We start from the raw sequence: 19933 nt of genomic DNA on the forward strand, positions 1-19933 counted from the left end.
TAGTAGTAGAGTGTTAGTAGAGTTTTAATAGAGTAGTAGAGTATTAGTAGAGTAGTAGTAGAGTAGTAGTGTTAGTAGAGTATTAGTAGAGTTTTAATAGAGTAGTAGAGTGTTAGTAGAGTAGTAGTAGAGTGTTAGTAGAGTTTTAATAGAGTAGTAGAGTATTAGTAGAGTATTAGTAGAGTAGTAGTGTTAGTAGAGTATTAGTAGAGTAGTAGTAGAGTGTTAGTAGAGTATTAATAGAGTAGTAGAGTATTAGTAGAGTATTAGTAGAGTAGTAGTAGAGTAGTAGTGTTAGTAGAGTATTAGTAGAGTTTTAATAGAGTAGTAGAGTGTTAGTAGAGTAGTAGTAGAGTGTTAGTAGAGTTTTAATAGAGTAGTAGAGTATTAGTAGAGTAGTAGTATTAGTAGAGTAGTAGTAGAGTAGTAGTGTTAGTAGAGTATTAGTAGAGTTTTAATAGAGTAGTAGAGTGTTAGTAGAGTAGTAGTAGAGTGTTAGTAGAGTTTTAATAGATTAGTAGAGTATTAGTAGAGTAGTAGAGTGTTAGTAGAGTATTAGTAGAGTTTTAATAGATTAGTAGAGTATTAGTAGAGTAGTAGAGTGTTAGTAGAGTATTAGTAGAGTAGTAGTAGAGTGTTATTAGAGTTTGGTAGAGCGTTAGTAGAGTTTTAATAGAGTAGTAGAGTGTTAGTAGAGTATTAGTAGAGTAGTAGTAGAGTGTTAGTAGAGTTTTAATAGAGTAGTAGAGTATTAGTAGAGTATTAGTAAAGTAGTAGAGTGTTAGTAGAGTTTTGTAGAGTGTTAGTAGACTGTTAATATAATAGTAAACATGTAGAAGTTTCTAGAAGATCTGGAGTGGACCACAGAAATAAAGAGTTACTGCATGTTATTATGCAGAATAATAAATGATATGTTGTAGCCTGTTTATGGCAAATATTTTCATATTCTCGTTACGTATTTGCGTAATGTCCTCGAAAAGGTTTAATCTTGCTTTGAGTTTGTGGTGACGTGTGTGTGTGTGTGTGTGTGTGTGTGTGTGTGTGTGTGTGTGTGTGTGTGATGGACTGATTCTCCTGCTCTCTGTCTAACATCACCTCATCACCTGATGAAGCACTTTCACACAGCGTGTTGTGTGTGTGTGAGACGTGTGTGTGAGACGTGCTGTCTCTCTCTCGACCGCTGCTGCTCTTTGATCTCTCTCTCTTCGGAGTGTTTTCTTCTCGGCCGGTTTCCTCTTCTAATCATGACATCATTCTCCTGAATAGGTTAAAGATGTAGTCAGGATATTCCCACTTCCTCGTTCAGCCGGCCTCCCAAATTAGACACAATACTGGCGATAATCTGCACTGCACATCCGCCGTGGATAATAATAATGACAACGGCAACAATGCTCAATTCATTTCATGGAGTCTCCGTGACTAATGCATTGTTACACGATTTCTGTGAGCCAATCTGGACCATTTAATGCATGTGTGATCCTGACTTATGCCATGCTTCGTACTTCAAGTGTTCAGATAGAGCTCCTTTTCTTTAGTTCTGCTCATATTTATCACCATTTTCTGAACTATAGCGAATAAACTGTGATAATGTGAGAGATGCTGAATAAATCTTGGTTTGACTGTACATCCACGCATTCTTATGAGATAAAAGTCACTCTCATAAAACTCTATTAATGAGCTCATGATTTCAGTAAACCACTTCTCATGTCCGTTTCTGTGTGTGTGTGACCTCAGTAAGCGGACACCGGTCGGCGAAGGCCCGCCTGATTAAAGCCTCGCTCTGATTCCGGTTGGCGATTTCACGTGCGCTTGTCAATAGCGCTTAGATTCACTGAACTCAAGCCTGAACTCTAATCTCCTGCAAATCCCCATCACTGAAGACATGTGCTTCACATCGGCCGCCTCGCTGTCACACACTCGACACGTTCATCGGCAGAGATCGTGAAAGATCTGACTTTTGAATGCACTTTTATAATCACAGACTGCACAATACTGTGGAGAAACATGACATAACACAGGCATTACTTCCTGCAGAAACTGGAATGCGTATTAAATATTGAGCCTACACTGTAAAAAACAATAAGTAAAATTTACTTAATTTTTTCAAGGCAAGTTTTTGCACTGATATTCTTTGAGTAAATTTCACACATATAATTAAGTAAACACTACTTAACTAAGTTAAGTGAAAGTAACATAAGAAATTAAGTAATTTCTTTAGCTAATTAAAGATTAAGTAATATCTATTCTAGTTAATTGACTTTTTCTTAATACAACATTTCGCTCATACGATATAACATTGAATTAGACCCACACTGTCTAAGTAATCATTACTTGCAGTACGTCTCATGTCTTCACTTTCAATAAAGCATGTGTGAATGCAGACCTCAATACTTGGTAGACACAATGACGGTAACATTTGATAGATCGTTTTTGTGTTTGAATGTGTCATTTTAAGTAGAAAATGAACTCAAAATGTCACAAAATGGCAAATTACTAATCCTAACAACAAAAGTAATGATAAAATAGTGTAAATACAGCTGGAAAACAGTGAAAAATCAACCTCAGTAATTATTCATGGCCCAGTGCATGATGGGAACACCAGCATCAGAAAAGTTGAGTAATTTTATTTAATTTTATAATGTTGATATTTACGCTTTCATTTCTACATGATTTAATTGAGTTCTAATATAGAATTTACTTATTTTTTTTAAATTCTTGCCTGAACTAACCTTTTCATGTAAATTAATTTGTTTTTTTCTGTAGTATTTACTTCACCACAAAATCATTTTTATCAGTGTATATTGATCATCCAGCGCACAGGGAACGCTCTCGCAACCTTCACTGAACTCTTATCTGGTCTTTAATTATGTTCTCAAACGGTTAGCACAGAAACATTATAATACAGCGTTTTAGCATTGCAGTTGGACGTTCATCAGACGTTTTTTAAATGTTACTTGTTTCAGAACGTTCAGAGAACATTCAAAAGTAACGTTCCATAATGACTGAAGAATGATACAATGTGATGTGTCCTTCAATTCTGCATTACTAACAAACAGCTGGACATTTAAAAACAGAATGTTCTGACTATTCACAAATAATATTTATAACTAAAGCACGTTCTCAAAACGTGTGTGTGTGTGTGTGTGTTTACACTTTACAAACCCCATCAAATGATCCCCATCAAATGATCCTTCTAGTGTTCATTAGTGCCGATATATGTTCATTATTAACGCTATCGTTATCGGCCCGATAAGAAAATTTGGCTAATAATATAAAATCTTATTCCGTTCAGCTGAGGCGCTTCAGATGTGCACTGTTCAACATGATGGCTTTAAATGACTTGAAATATGACTGAAATTACTTCTAAAAAGGAAAGTCTGTCATATAGGCGACACAAAAATATCACGAGTGCGTTGTAATTGTGTGTTTGAGTCAAGGATTTTATTTTGTAGTCAGGCTCTTAAAATTATATAAAAATTTGGATTTAGATTTATCGGCCGATATATCGGTTATTGGCTTTCAAATATTGAGAATTATCTATTATCGGGCATTTATAGTTCGAGTGTTCAGGTGGAGCTTCTTTATCACGTCAGAACAAAACAGGCAAACCAAACATCTGTTATATTTCCACTAGTGTGATCAGGACACTACAGTTCATTTAAGTAAATGAAGAGAGCAAAATAAAGTAAAGTGTGGCGTATTACACCCAAATATTCCTCATCCAGTGACATTAATAATCATTCAGGAGCAGAAGTGACTCCTCCACTTTGAGCTGATGATGTTCTGCTGAAGTGTGTTTTCTGTAAGTGCTAATGCTCTTTTACACACACACTGAACAACATGAAGCATTGCTTGGTCACTGGTTGAGCTAAACTGCTATTATCTAAATTTACCAGCTGACAGATATTCAACATAATTCATGTGTGAGAGTCCAACAGAAGGACAAAACCAGTCAAATATCAGCATATTTTATCACCATTTCCTAAACTATAGCAAATACTGTGATAATGAAATGTTGAATAAATGTTGTTTTGACTGTCCATCTTACACAATGAGAGAAAGGAGCAGCATGTCACACTCATTAAACATTATAAATGAATAAAGCGCTTCTGGTGTGTGTGTGTGTGTGTGTGTGTGTGTGGAACGCTGAACTCGTCAGGAGGAATGTAATTCTTTACAGCCGCTGTTCCCAGTTTGGGCTGCAGACAGCTGGGCGCCCGGTACAGTTTAGATCAGAGGCCGTGATAACCTGACTCGTGATTTATGGACAGCGTGGCTCTTTGCAATCACCTAATGAGGTGGACGGGATTGTTTACATGTTTATTAAATACCCAGAACCAGCTGCGACCGGTTCAGACGGAGAGCGCTCGTCATCAGAGCTGTCAGAGCCGTTCAGACGGGGGGATTTACCTGTAATGCTTCATATGCCCTCGAAGTGAGAGTCCGGGAAGAGAAATTATATTTCTGCAAGATCTTTTACACCTGGAGGTCGAGGAAGACGTCGGCTCTCTTCCACCCGAGTCACACGACTGAAGCAAACGATCATTATTACTTATTCTTACGCAGCTTTCCCTTTCTTTAAAGTCCCCCTGTGGTGTAAATCCAGCGTTTAATGTTGTTTATGTGTGTATGTGGTGTGTTTAATACGCTTATACACCGTGTGTGTTGATAAGTGGACAGCATTGCTGAGTATTTCCTCCTTAAAACTGCAGCGAACCAAAGACAGTCTCAAAAACACACTTTCTGACGTCACAAACCACCTTGTAACCAATCAGATCAACCTGTGGAGGCGGGGCTCATTTGAATATTCATAGAACTGTGCATACTAAATGAGGCGAGGGTGTCGAGTTACATTCAAGATATTTTAAGGCATGAAGAATTTTTTCACTTGTGTCATTGTGATGAAAGATGAGTTGATAAAATGATTGAGTACGGGAGACTTTCTTAAGTGCATATAATCGTAGTCGCCGTTAGCAAGATTAATGTAATTATATAATACATTATTCATGAGGGAAAATGTTTTTAAAGAGGAGGCAAGTTTCAATCGATCCTGTTTTTGTGTGGCATCTAATAATCCAATCGATACATCCGACGGTACGGTACGTCTACAGTAATGTTAATGATTATATAATAGAGGGACGGATTCACAAGCGAACTGTAAGTGACATCATCAAAGTTGTCATGGAAGTGAAAAATTAAGTAGATTGTGTGCTCTTCTTATTGGAGTGAATGAAACCATCCTCGTCTGTCTCGTTTAACAGATCTCGCTCCACCGACATCAACAACACACACGCGTTCAGAAGCAAGAGTGTGTGACATCAGATCTCGGGATCCCTGCCATTAAAGCCCAGAGAGGGACGAGTAAAGCGTTTCACTGCGTTCACACACACACACACACACACATGATGAGGGAAAGACTACGGTAAACTTTATAACACTGTTCCTTCAGTAAACACATGAGTAACACACTATTAATTAATTATATAATTAATTATATATTATAATATATATTATAATTATTAATTAATTTACTGTATTTTATTTCTATCATAATTTTTATTTTTCATTATTTCTTATTTTTTATTCTAAACTGTTTTAATTATTCTGATTTCTTTTGATTATTTTAATTTCTTCTATGTAAAGCACTTTGAATTGCCATCGTGTATGAAATGTGCTATATAAATAAACTTGCCTTGCCTTGCCTATTAACTCTCTAAATGCTGGGTTGTTTTAACCCAGTTTTGGGTCAAATATGGACAAAACCAGCCATTGGGTTTAATTTTTAAATTACATTTTTAACCCAACGTTTGGGTTTGTCCATATTTGACCCAAAGTTGGGTTAAAACAAACCCAGCATTTTTAGAGTGTACTATTAACGAACAACAAACTCTGATTAATGAATTAGTAACAGCGCTCAGTTTAATGTGGAAGTTCACTATTAGCTAATCAATAACTACTATATTATTCAGACCTCACTGAGAACTACTACATACTATTTACACAATAATGCATAATGTGTAATAATAGGTAACGGTAACCCGCTAGTGATGACTCGAGTGTTTCTGCATCTTTCTAAAGGAACTACTAATAATTTGGATCAGTATCTAAAGTGGAAAATATGAAGTCATTGAAAGACTATTTTTGTAAGATTTTGTAAAAAGTTACTTATAATTAGTAGAACGTCTAAAGTGACTATCAAAATTATCAAAAAATCCCAATAATTAGTAGTTCCTTTAGAAAGATGTATAAACACCCGAGTCATCACTAGCTGGTTACCGTTACCTTTTATTACACATTATGCATTATTAATATTAAGTAGTTCTCAGTGAGGTATGAATAATAGTAGTTATTGATTAGCTACTAATGAACTTCCACATTAAACTGGGCGCTGTTACTATTTCATTAATCAGAGTTTCTTGTTCGTTAACAGTAGTTACTATAACGTATTTCTTCCTGAATGGCGGAGCCGTGTTATAAACTGTCCTGAAGCCTCGACTGATCCCAGATCTGCCACGGCTCGGCACCTGGGAAAGATTCTCTGCAATCCACAAAAAGAAAACAGTAATGTAGAACAGAGCTCTGATTTCCCAATCTCAGCCTGTAAAACTCGCGTCCGGCAGCGAGCGCAGTGGCGTTAGCAGAGACGCCGGCGGATGAACCAGCGCTAGTGTTTATATCGCTTAAAGAAGCATTAACAACATTCAAAAGTCCCTCTGACCGTCGAGACTATCGAGGAGTTCCTGATGACGACTCACGGCAGGTCAACATGTGGAGGCGGGGCTCATTAGCATATTCATAGGACCGCACATACTCAATGAGGCGAGGGTGTCGGGTTACATTCAAGATGTTTTGAGGCATGAAGAATCTTATTTATTAAAAATGTTTAAATATGTAATTTTGGTGATGAAAGATGAGTTTTAAGGGATGAAATGATTGAGGGATTCGCTGTGATTAAATGGACATGTTCAAAGCATCGCATCCACTGCTAATATTTCTCTTTATTAGAATATAAAACATGCTGTAACTTCTCGGTAATTTAAGAGCTTAACTCCATTAATGAGAATGGCATATTTAATCTAAATGTGTATATCAGATGTAAAACAGAGCTTAACTCATTGTTTTATGACTTTAAATTTTGAAAATGCTCTGTATTTGTGATTATGGCTCTCTCAGGGCTGGTGTGTGTGACGCAACGGTTATAAACGAAGCCCCCGATCTGCTGTGAGCGAGTGGAGGCGGGGCTCATTTGCATATGCATAGAACGAGGCGAGGGTGTCGGTTTACGTTCAAGATATTTTAACGCATGAAGAAATTTTCTTTTTATTAAAGAACGTTAGAATGTGTAATTTTGGGACTTTAAACCCTTCACATAAACAGAACGGAGGGTTTTCCGGCCTGTAGTTTGGGGAATATACCGTGAGGTGTCCCAGCGCCAGCGCCGGCGGAGACTCGCTCCTACAATAGGCCTGAGGAGAATGTGACCTCTGGGACGAAGCACTTCTGACACGTCTGTGCGACGGCAAATCACTCATTTTCATACAATCAGTCCCTCTCCCTTTCCTGCGCGAGTGTCGCCCGTCTGCCTTCTATTGTGTACTAATTTTAGGGCCCATTATTTGCTGTAACAAATGTGCGTTGGGTAGAGTCACTTTCACATTAGCGCTGTACGCCCCGAAGAGAAGTCTTCCTTTAGCAATGGATCAAAGGTCCCGTCTATTGTGAGCCGCTTCCTCTTTTCCTTTTTTAGCCGCTCAGGTCTGTTGTTATTTCTCGCCCCGCGCGCTTCGCTCTCCCTCGCCTGTGTGAGGTGACGGGCCGGCGTGAGAAGATGACCTTTCACCTCGGCTCAGCGAGAAGATGACCTTTCACCTCTGACGGCGGTTTTGGAGCCGGACGATGACATCATTCCTTAGAACATCGATTAATAATGCATCGAGTGAGGAGTTATTGCCATTAGTGCATTTCTCAACACTTATATCATTCATGTTTCTAATCAACTCATTCTTCCTGAACACTAGACAACAACAAACCCATAAACAGTGTTGGGAGTAACGCATTACAAAAGTAATACATTACAGTAACATATTATTTTTTGCTGTAACGCAGTAGTGTAAGGCATTACTAATCAATTTTCAGTAATATTTTACTCGTTACATGTTCAGTGAGGCTTGTATTACAGTTGTATTACAGTGTATTGTCTGCTTTTACTTCTTAAAGGCAACAGACTATGTGGAAGTTTTAAAGCAGTCTTTTAGTGCCGGTTCAGAGCGGTCGCGTCTGTAACATTGTTTTTTCCTCATAAATGCGAACACGAAAACTAAAATAAAATGAATATTTTAAGTTCTATGGAGACCGGAGAGCCAACCCTTCCTCATCCGATTTGCGCAGTGTAATTAACAGAATTACAAAAAATATATTTTGCCTCCTATTTTTTTGTCACGCATGAATGTGTCTTTTCCCTAATATTAAAAATAAAACATAGACTGATATTTGTCTAATGTCTGGAGTCCTTTAAGGAAGTAGCCTGTATACGTTTCAATACATGTATTTTCTGAGACTTTTTATTTCAAGTTTTGACTGCAAATGTCATGTCCATAATGCTGGACTTTCCCAATTTTAAATAATTTATCCTCAACTAGTTTTGTGGTGTAGGTCTACGTATTTTATAATGTTAACTTCAAATAATACTAATAGCCTAATTTAAAGATAAGGCAGCATTGGATCTGGACGGTAATGAGAATAACGCTGGAGTTGGAAGAGGTTTGTCACGATTCTGTAGGTTCGTTGATCTGAGTCGTGTGGCGAATCGCGATTTCGGTTTCATATTGCATCGTTACAGCCCCAAAGTTAAGTTCTACTTACTGTAGTTATTTTGGTGAAAGTAACTCAAAAGTAATACATGAGTAATGTAACGCATTACAATTCTGGGACAGTAATATTGTAAGGTAATGAATTACTTTTAAATAACAGTAACAAGTAATACCTAATGTATTACAGTTTGGAAGTAACTTGCACAACACTGCCCATAAAACATGAACAACAGGCAACATTACACGATGCTTTCACAGTTTATAATTCACGACGGTGTGTTACATGTTTACATTGAGTGATGATGAAACTGAAAGAGCAACATCTGTGTAGAGGATCAGATGTGTGTGTCCACACTCGAAAATATTCTGGGTTGTTTTAACCAAATTTTGGGTCAGATATGGGCAGACCCAAATGTTGGGTTAAAATGTCATTTGAATTTTTTTTATTTTTTTTTATTTAACCTTTATTTAACCAGAAAAGCTCTCTGAGATCTAAAAATCTCTTTTACAGGAGTGTCCTGGCCAAAAATGTGCAGCAGTACAATCACTTCCATTACACATAAACATCACACAGACAGATACAAAACAGTTAAAAAAGTAGTTTAAAAGCAGTTACATAATGTTTGATCAGCTTCCATTCGCTGGATAACTGATTTAAAATGGTCTAGAGTCAACAAATTTTCTCCAATTGTCCATATCCATATTGTCCTTGTCCATAGTTGAAAGAAATCTTTTTACCGCAGTGATTGTTTTGATAGTCTTTATTTTTAGGATTCAGAATATATTTCAATATGGGATTACTGTAGATATATATCCAATTGCTGTCTTGTTCAGTTTTGTATTATGTTAGAATTTGAGCTGAAGTTTAACCGTTTAAAAAAAGACGGTTATTTGCATCTTTGTTATTAGTCCCCCTGTGGTGAAAATCCAGCTTTTAATGTTGTTTATGTCCATGTGTGTGTTGATAAGTGGACAGCATTGCTGAGTATTTCCTCCTTAAAACTGCAGTGAACCAAAGACAGTCTCAAAAACACACTTTCTGACGTCACAAACCACTTTGTAACCAATCAGATCAACGTGTGATCGCCAAATAGGGGATCTCTGAGTGAGTGAGTGGAGGCGGGGCTCATTTGCATATTCATAGAACCATGCATACTAAATGAGGCGAGGGTGTCGAGTTATATTCAAGATATTTTAAGGGTGGAAGAGATTTTTTCAAGGAAAAAACACTTAAATATGTCAATAATGTGCCTAATTAAATACATTTCTCACACCAGTGGCCTATTTTGTATTTCATTGTGAAAAATTTGATAAGAAAGACACTGTAATTTGTAACAAAATACCGTTTGCTGTATTTTGCGGTATTTTTGAATAACACTGGTCGATGTTTTAAACCTGAGGCTCGTCCACGTCACGTGACAGAGAATGAACTGCTGCAGCTCTTCTTTTTTTATTACTTTTTTAACCCTAAAACCGTATTCTGGACAAATGTGGGCAAAATAGCTTTGATTTATTTTTAAAAAAATACTTCCGTTGATCTGAGAGGTACAAAACTTGGCTACTTTTCCTAAGTTTGCCTCCTGAACACACACAATTTTTTGACTAATTTCTACAATGTTAAGTGGGTGAAAAAAAACTCCTTAATTTTGTATTTGGGTCAGAAATGGGCACCCATAGAAATGAATGGGAAAAACTGCAATTTAGAGCATTCTAAAATAAGCCAAAATAAGACACCAGGAGACAGCAAAGTCACTAAGAACTTATTGGAATGATATTATAATATAATTAAAAAAAATAAAAATACATAATAATTTACATAGAAATAATTTACATAGAAAATATGGTACTTTTTGAAGTAAATAAATTCTAAAATACCCCCAAAATAAAAAAAAACACTATAAATGGATAGACAAAACTTTATCGAAGACAGCAATATAACATTTATAATAAATAAAAATGAGGATCACACCCGAGTCCTCTGTGCCCACATTTGTCCACAATTACAGGGCTGTAAAGTGAATACGGTTTGAGGGCTACGTTTGTCACTGTTTCTTTGTCTTTTTTTTTTTGTTTGTTTATCTATTTAGTACCTCCTATTTGATAACTTTAGTACACTGAAAAAAATAATATACTTTATCTAATCAATAAAATTGTGGCAACATATTACAAGCAATATTATTAATTAAATTGTACAAATTAGAATTAATTAGAATGTTAATTTGATTAACTATTACTCAATTCTAATTTGTTCAATTTAAGATTATTTTTATTAATCTTAAAATCCAAAACAAATGCTTTCCTCCAAATGTACGCTTATGAATGCTAATATCAGCGAACTGAAGCAGCTTGTGTTCGATGACATCCCCGGAAGCGTGTTTAGTCAGAGATTAGTAGAAGATCGGGTTCATGTCTCCGTCACTTCCGCATCTCGCGTGCTTCCCCCGCTATCATATCTTGTCCCCGAACCTGAGCTTTTCTGCACGTTTAATAAGGCTAAACGAGACCATTATGCCTCCAATTTATTGGTCTAACGAGCAAAGTAGCGTAACAGCAGCACAAACATCCTGATCTGTTTAGGGTCGCCCTTTCAAGTCCCCCTCAGACTCATTTAGGCTTTTGTTCAGGAACGACTGAACATAAACACGGGAATATAAACCTCCTTAATGAGTGATGTCACGAAAGCCTAGTTCACCAGATGGACACGAAACAGCCCTCGTGCACGAGCGCACACACACACACACACACACACACACACGTTTCTCTCCTGCTGTATTATAACAGAATGGTGAATATTCAACTAAATTGAAGTTTGTTAGTGAAGTTAGAAACATGTAGATGTGCGAATGTCAAATGGCAGTATACTTTTACTTAATTTTATAATAATTAATCAGATAATTGAGCCACTGAAATTGTGGAAGCGAAATAAACTGGACCAAAAATTGCTTGTTAAACATTATAGGTTTGTAAACTACTTTGGAAGTGATAAATGACGTGCAGGCATGGGGATTATTTTCAAGTATGGAATTCAACAGGCTTTGTGTTTCAAAAACATTTGTCATTATTTTACTCGAGCTCTCGTTAGTGCACAGTGAAGGTGAACACGTCGAGCTCTCGTTAGTGCGCAGTGAAGGTGAACACGTCGAGCTCTCATTAGTGCACAGTGAAGGTGAACACGTCGAGCCCTCATTAGTGCACAGTGAAGGTGAACACGTCGAGCTCTCATTAGTGCACAGTGAAGGTGAACACGTCGAGCTCTCATTAGTGCACAGTGAAGGTGAACACGTCGAGCCCTCATTAGTGCACAGTGAAGGTGAACATGTCGAGCCCTCATTAGTGCACAGTGAAGGTGAACACGTCGAGCCCTCATTAGTGCACAGTGAAGGTGAACACGTCGAGCCCTCGTTAGTGCACAGTGAAGGTGAACACGTCGAGCTCTCATTAGTGCACAGTGAAGGTGAACATGTCGAGCTCTCATTAGTGCACAGTGAACGTGAACACGTCGAGCTCTCATTAGTGCACAGTGAAGGTGAACACGTCGAGCTCTCATTAGTGCACAGTGAACATGAACACGTCGAGCTCTCATTAGTGCGCAGTGAAGGTGAACACGTCGAGCTCTCATTAGTGCGCAGTGAAGGTGAACACGTCGAGCCCTCATTAGTGCGCAGTGAAGGTGAACACGTCGAGCTCTCATTAGTGTGCAGTGAACGTGAACACGTCGAGCCCTCATTAGTGCACAGTGAAGGTGAACACGTCGAGCTCTCGTTAGTGCACAGTGAAGGTGAACACGTCGAGCTCTCATTAGTGCACAGTGAAGGTGAACACGTCGCGTTCTCGTTAGTGCACAGTGAAGGTGAACACGTCGAGCTCTCGTTAGTGCACAGTGAAGGTGAACACGTCGAGCTCTCATTAGTGCACAGTGAAGGTGAACACGTCGAGCTCTCATTAGTGCGCAGTGAAGGTGAACACGTCGAGCTCTCATTAGTGCGCAGTGAAGGTGAACACGTCGAGCTCTCATTAGTGCACAGTGAACGTGAACACGTCGAGCTCTCATTAGTGCACAGTGAAGGTGAACACGTCGCGTTCTCGTTAGTGCACAGTGAAGGTGAACATGTCGAGCCCTCATTAGTGCACAGTGAAGGTGAACACGTCGAGCTCTCGTTAGTGCACAGTGAACGTGAACACGTCGAGCCCTCATTAGTGCGCAGTGAAGGTGAACACGTCGAGCTCTCGTTAGTGCACAGTGAAGGTGAACACGTCGAGCTCTCATTAGTGCACAGTGAAGGTGAACACGTCAAGCTCTCGTTAGTGCGCAGTGAAGGTGAACACGTCGAGCTCTCGTTAGTGCGCAGTGAAGGTGAACACGTCGAGCTCTCGTTAGTGCACAGTGAAGGTGAACACGTCGAGCCCTTATTAGTGCGCAGTGAAGGTGAACACGTCGAGCTCTCATTAGTGCACAGTGAAGGTGAACACGTCGAGCTCTCGTTAGTGCGCAGTGAAGGTGAACATGTCGAGCCCTCATTAGTGCACAGTGAAGGTGAACATGTCGAGCCCTCATTAGTGCGCAGTGAAGGTGAACATGTCGAGCTCTCATTAGTGCACAGTGAAGGTGAACATGTCGAGCCCTCATTAGTGCACAGTGAAGGTGAACATGTCGAGCCCTCATTAGTGCACAGTGAAGGTGAACATGTCGAGCTCTCATTAGTGCACAGTGAAGGTGAACATGTCGAGCCCTCATTAGTGCACAGTGAAGGTGAACACGTCGAGCCCTCATTAGTGCACAGTGAAGGTGAACACGTCGAGCCCTCGTTAGTGCACAGTGAAGGTGAACACGTCGAGCTCTCATTAGTGCACAGTGAAGGTGAACACGTCGAGCTCTCATTAGTGCACAGTGAAGGTGAACACGTCGAGCCCTCATTAGTGCACAGTGAAGGTGAACACGTCGAGCTCTCATTAGTGCGCAGTGAAGGTGAACACGTCGAGCTCTCATTAGTGCACAGTGAAGGTGAACACGTCGAGCTCTCGTTAGTGCACAGTGAAGGTGAACACGTCGAGCTCTCGTTAGTGCACAGTGAAGGTGAACACGTCGCGTTCTCGTTAGTGCGCAGTGAAGGTGAACACGTCGAGCTCTCGTTAGTGTGCAGTGAAGGTGAACACGTCGAGCTCTCGTTAGTGCACAGTGAAGGTGAACACGTCGAGCTCTCATTAGTGCACAGTGAAGGTGAACACGTCGAGTTCTCATTAGTGCACAGTGAAGGTGAACATGTCGAGCCCTCATTAGTGCACAGTGAAGGTGAACAGGTCGCGTTCTCATTAGTGCTCATGAGTTCTCGTTAGTGCGCATGTGTCACCTGTCCTCGGGCTCGTGCTCGTGTAATGATCGCTGTTGGCAGTGAAACTCTTCGGTGGAAACACTGCTCCACTTCTGCCGTACGTCTGCATGCTCATCATCACCCAGTGACGGATACACACTACACACTGCACACTACACAGTGATCGACTAACCAATCAATGAAAATGTTAGTGACACTCTTATAAAAAACTTTCATGTTTAACACGCTATTTAAAATGGTATATAGCGATAAACTATGTTTAATTAATATACTGTAAACACTGGGTTTTTTCAACTCAAACAACTGCAGATGTTTTTAATTATATTTACATTTATGTTTGTCCATATTTGACCCAAAATTGGGTTAAAACCACCCGGAGTGCAGTTATATTGTATTCATTCTGCCACAGTCTTCCTCTCTCTCCGAGTTGGTTGGGAGGCGTTTGATCCCCGTGTGCGTGTGGGTCGAGTCCCGCTCGGGGTCCAGTGTTGTGGGGGGTCATCGGCCCCGGGCCCCTCGCTCGCCCCGCGCAGGAGAGTTAATTGCTAGTTTGGAGGTTGACGCTGAGTGAAGGTGGCAGCCTGTGCGCAGAGAGCCAGTGAGATCCGCTGCATATTCACTCTGTCCGAGGCGATCGGCGCATCTGTCAGCGCTAGCCGCGCTGTAGCCGGACCCGTGCCGTAGCTCCGGGCCGCAGCCGCGCGCCGGACACTCACACGGGGCAGAAAGAGCCACATCGCATTTACAACTCAATTACAGCCACCTCGCCGGCCGAGAGCACCGTGGTCACCACACAGATGTTTCGCGAGGAGAAGCCTTTTCTTTGTCAGATCGGTTAGCGGTGCTGTCGAGAGACGAGATCCTGCAGCGACGCTCCAGAACTCGGATCCGGACTCGTGTTCCCGTCACGCTCACCTGTGTCCGGACGTCACGTATATCAGTGCGTTCGCTAATTATAGCCCTGAGACGAACCCTCATCTTCTCATTCAGCTCAGAGTCAGTCACATCAAGGTTACAGTGGACCACTCGCACAGCAGCTCGTAAACACTGTGACCTCTGACCCCTGTGACCCCTGTGTGTGTGGCATCGGCCCGTTCCACTTTACACCTTTATTTGATTTATTAGACAAAAAAGCTGTCATGGATAACACAATAAAGTTACAAACGTATTACCGTTGCAGTCCAGTTGACTTAACTTAAAAAAATCTAGTAAACCCATTGCCTTAAAATTATTAAGTAAAAACTTAATTGAAAAAATTAAGTTATGTGAACTTGACACTTAATTTCGATGAAGCATGAAGTTTCCTCATCAGCTCAGAGTCAGTCACATCAAGGTTACTTTCACCGCCATTAGAACAACAGCTCGTAAAGACTGTGACCCCGTGACCCCTGACCCCTGTGTGTGTGTGTGGCATCGGCCCGTTCCCCTCTACACCTCGCTGTACACACAGAACACGCTGCAGCTGTTATAGACCCGTTCGCACACTGATGATCTTCAGACGCTGCATCAGATTTGCATGACGGGGAAGAGCATATTTGCATATGAATTATCGAAAATTAACATACAACCCAATCCGTGAGTGGTGAAACGTGCGTTACTGTTGACGAAAATACTCAAAATGGAATTAAAATGAATTAAAACCAAAAATCTGAACATAAAAGACTGTAAAATATTGATAAGAATGAAATAGTATCTCAATTATACTAAATAACACTGATTTTGATTGTTATATATATTAACAACTCATCAATTAAATATTTATCATTCCATGTTCTGCATTATTGGATGTTTTTTAATAAACACTTACCAAAAAGTGAAGTATAAATTTTAGGGCTGGACGATATGATAGTATAACACTGATATAAGTGATCAAACGGATTTAGACCAACCGATATTGTATTTATATAAAGCGTTCACAGGCAAATTTGCTTTATGTTCAGGTCTATATTGCTTTTATTTCCCCGGTGTCGAAATCAGGCAAACATAAATGTGGGAACACGATTCCCGGCTGCATGTCTATCCATGGATTACTTAATCTTTAGTAAGCTGTAAGGAACACTATTTTGAGTCCAACATTTTTTGTTTTATTGTTTGTTTTAGTCGCATTTTCCCCTATTAAAGGGATAGTTCACTTTGATATTAATTTTTGAAATGTTTTAGCTTACCTCAAGGGCATCCAAGATGTAGGTGTCTTTGTTTCCGCAGTATTTTCAATTTTGATATTTTTCGGTCAAACCGTTGTCGTCTATCAGTCACTGGAGGCGAAGGGGGTCCACCCTCGGTTCACCTTTAAAGAACATAAACAGATAAGTCAAAATTAAACATGATTTAAAGACTCGTGAATGTAACACATTGATGGCTTAAGACACGAAATGAGCGGTTTGTGTGAGAAAACGAACAGTATTTATATAATTTTTACCTCGTATAACCATGGCCATGTCAAACTGATCTGACGGCACGAGCGCTTCGGTCTGCGCATGTGCCGGAAGTTTTACCTTTCACTAAACATATTTAGAAATACAGGAAATCGCAATGGAAGACAATTTCGATATTTCTAAATATGTTTACCTCAAGTAAGCTAAAACAAAAATTAATTTCAAAGTGAACTATCCCTTTAAATCCTATGGAAGCTTGTTTCCGCCATTGAATTAAAAATATAATAAAGAATTGTGACTTTTTATCTTACAATTCTGACTTTTTTTCTCACAATTCTGACTTTTTTTCTCACAATTGCGAGTTTATATCTCACAATTCTGACTTTATTTCTCAGAATTGCATGATATAAAGTCGCAATTGCGAGTTATAAAGTCAGAATTGTGTGTTATAAAGTCAGAATTGCGAGATATAAAGTCAGAATTGCGAGATATAAAGTCAGAATTGTGAGAAAAAAAGTCAGAATTGTAAGATAAAAAGTCACAATTCTTTATTATATTTTTAACAGAAGTGTGACTTTTTTTCTCACAATTGCGAGTTTACATCTCGCAATTCTGACTTTATAACACATAATTGCGAGTTTATATGTCGAAATTCTGACATCTTTTCTCAGAATTGTGAGATATAAACTCGCAATTGCGACTTATTAGGCCAATTCTAAGGGGAAAAAAAGACTAACTTTTTCCCCCCTCAGAATAGTATAAATCTCACAATTCTGACTTTATTTCATGCAATTCTGACTTTATAACTCGCAATTGCGACTTTATTTCACGCAATTCTGACTTTATAACTCGCATCTCACAACTATGACTTTATATCTCGCAATTCTGACTTTATAACTCGCAATTGCGACTTTATATCACGCAATTCTGACTTTTTATCTCGCAATTGTGAGAAAAAAAGTCAGAATTGTGAGATAAAAAGTCGCAATTATTTATTTTATTTTTTTATTCAGTGGCGGAAACAAGCTTCCATAAAATCCAGTCAGGCTGAGGGGGGTCGTTCCGGCGGGAAAATGACAATGCCCTCACACGACTAAACTTATCATTTTAAACTTATTAAACTCGTTTTTCATTAATAAACACGCCGTCTCAGTGTGAACACGGGAGAAAAGATCCGTTTCAAACAAACATGTATTGAGCCTTGGGGATTTAACACTTCAGCTGCAACATCGCGATGGCTTTTTCATCAGCTAATGTAAGCTGTCGTGGAGAAATGCAGCACCTTTTATCCCTGCGTTATCCCTCGCGGGTCGAGCTCGAGCCGTGCAGTTGATATTGTTTTAGAGTATATTTACTCAGCTGTAGTGGACTCATTACGGAGGCCTATTTCCCCTCTCTGCTCCGTTTCTCTCTCCGCCGCCGCTTGGGTTGGACGTTGGGAACAATAGGTGTGCAATTATCAGGAGCGGGGCCCGGAGCCGAGCTTTGATGTGGCTCTGGAGAGGGCTTGCACTCCGATGCTTTTCTGAAGCGTTATTAGCTCGCGAGCACAAAAGCCGGGCCATAAATAAGCGACTGGCAGCCACAATATGCTAGAAATAATGTTTATCCTGCCGGCAGAGGCTTTGGCCCTCATTAGTTCACTCGGAAAGCCACTTTGTCCCCCTGTCCGTCTCGTCCTCGACTTCATCTGCGTGTGGACGTCGCTGTGGTGATTGTTATTGTCCGGCTGACGGTGAATATCAGCGCGACTCCTGTATTTAAAGGGGAAGTTCACCAGAAAATTAACGTTTGTTTATCATTCACATACAAACAGAGTTATGAACATCTCCTATCTGACTAATTATTTGCTCGGACTAGCAAAAGTTACATCACTTTGTTCACAGAATTAGCATAAAAGTTCTAAGTAATTGTTCTTTTGAGCATAACTGACTGACGTGTTTAATTAAGCATCCAATGCAATGAGGTCATGTGACCACAATGCAGAAGTGTTTGAAATGTTGATCATTTTATTTTCATTCTTTATTAATGATCAATTTATCATTTCTAAATTAATTATTACATTATTTGTGAACCAGTTACGGTTACGGCTATAGTGACGGACGCTTTCGAAACACTCAAAACCTTTGCAAAGCGTTTGTTGAGAGCCAGTGGTTTCAGTAAACAGGCTTTGGTCATACCTCTTCAATGCTTCGCCACTAGGGGGCGATGTTCTCAGACGAGGTCCATGAAACTCTGTCCGGATGGTTTTTCCTAGATCTCAGATCAGTTTTATACATTTGTAGATTTTTTTAATGACACATATTAAAATGAAAAGCAGAGTTGTAATGGATGCTCTGACCAGCAGGGGTCACCAACGTGTGGCGATTCCAGGGCTTCGAATCAGTCAATCCTTTGGCAAAGCACGTGGTTTGGTTGATTCAAAGTTTCGGATGAGGAAATGAAGATCTAAATGCAACTTTTTATTTTTATAAATCATATAATAACAGGCAAAATCAGAGAGAGGTCTAGGCAGGAGGAGCTGGGGGAGGAGGAGGGTTTCATGGGCGGGGTCAGGGATCACTCGCACGAATTCATACGAATCTGAACGTAAAATATGTACGATTTAGCAAAAATGAGGTTGAACTGGTACGAATTAGCCACCTCGTATCATTCCCCAAATGATCAAACTGAAGGTTGCCTTAATGTTCGTTTTTAAAAACTTCAGGGAACATGCAGAAATTACATTAATAGCAAAATGTTCTTTACAATAATGTTGTTGGTGGGAACCTGTTTCGATTCAAAGAGGATCGACATATTAAAGAAACGGAGCTGATTTCTGCTAGAAACTGGAGCCGCTTGACGAAACTAGCAGACGATATCTGTGGAAATATCGTTTTGACAAGCGGAAATATGATCGTCCACGCGGGATTTTAATAACATGTGTGTGGCAAATCTGAGGTTTATTATTCTGAAGCCAGCTGATGTGTGTGTGTGTGTGTGTCGTGTCAGTCGTCATTATAGCTGAACCGCTAGCTGGCAGCTTTATTGTGCGATGTAAACGCATTAGCCGCTAGCTCGCGCGCGGAGGGTTGTGATGACGGAGATGAGCGCGCGCTGTGTTCCTGATGGTGTAAAAGCTCTTCTGAATCTGTGTCTGCTTCCGTCAGGACAGGACTCTCATGTAGTCGATGTCCATGTCATTGTGTGTGTTTTAAGTGTGTATTCATGCGGTCCGCCTCTGAAAGCAGCATCTGTGACGGAGGCTTTCACTGCTATTCTACACTAATTGATTTCAATCTTCCCAGCATGCATCTGTCCAGCGGCTCTTCTTCTGCGGGAATAAAAGCGTCTGGCCTTTAGTGTGTGCATGTGTGTGTGTGTGCATGTGTGTGTGTGTGTGTGTGTGTGTGTGTTATTAACTCCCCGCTAACTTCAT

General features: G+C 39.8%; 1 long non-coding RNA gene across 1 annotated transcript in view; it reads right to left on the reverse strand.

Moving 5' to 3' along the window:
- LOC148981528 (uncharacterized) overlaps positions 1-18249 on the reverse strand; it is a 64083-nt gene extending 45834 nt beyond the window's left edge. Inside the window, exons 1-2 of the long non-coding RNA XR_016168156.1 lie at positions 17798-18249; positions 16306-16427 (exon numbers count right to left, since the gene is read on the reverse strand). This is a non-coding gene — a long non-coding RNA (uncharacterized LOC148981528). The remainder of the gene's footprint in view (positions 1-16305; positions 16428-17797) is intronic.
- Between the last annotated feature and the right edge of the window lie 1684 nt (positions 18250-19933).

This window comes from Pimephales promelas, chromosome 4, assembly GCF_988280905.1.
Source record: "Pimephales promelas chromosome 4, fPimPro1.hap1.1, whole genome shotgun sequence".
Taxonomy (NCBI): Eukaryota; Metazoa; Chordata; class Actinopteri; order Cypriniformes; family Leuciscidae; genus Pimephales; species Pimephales promelas.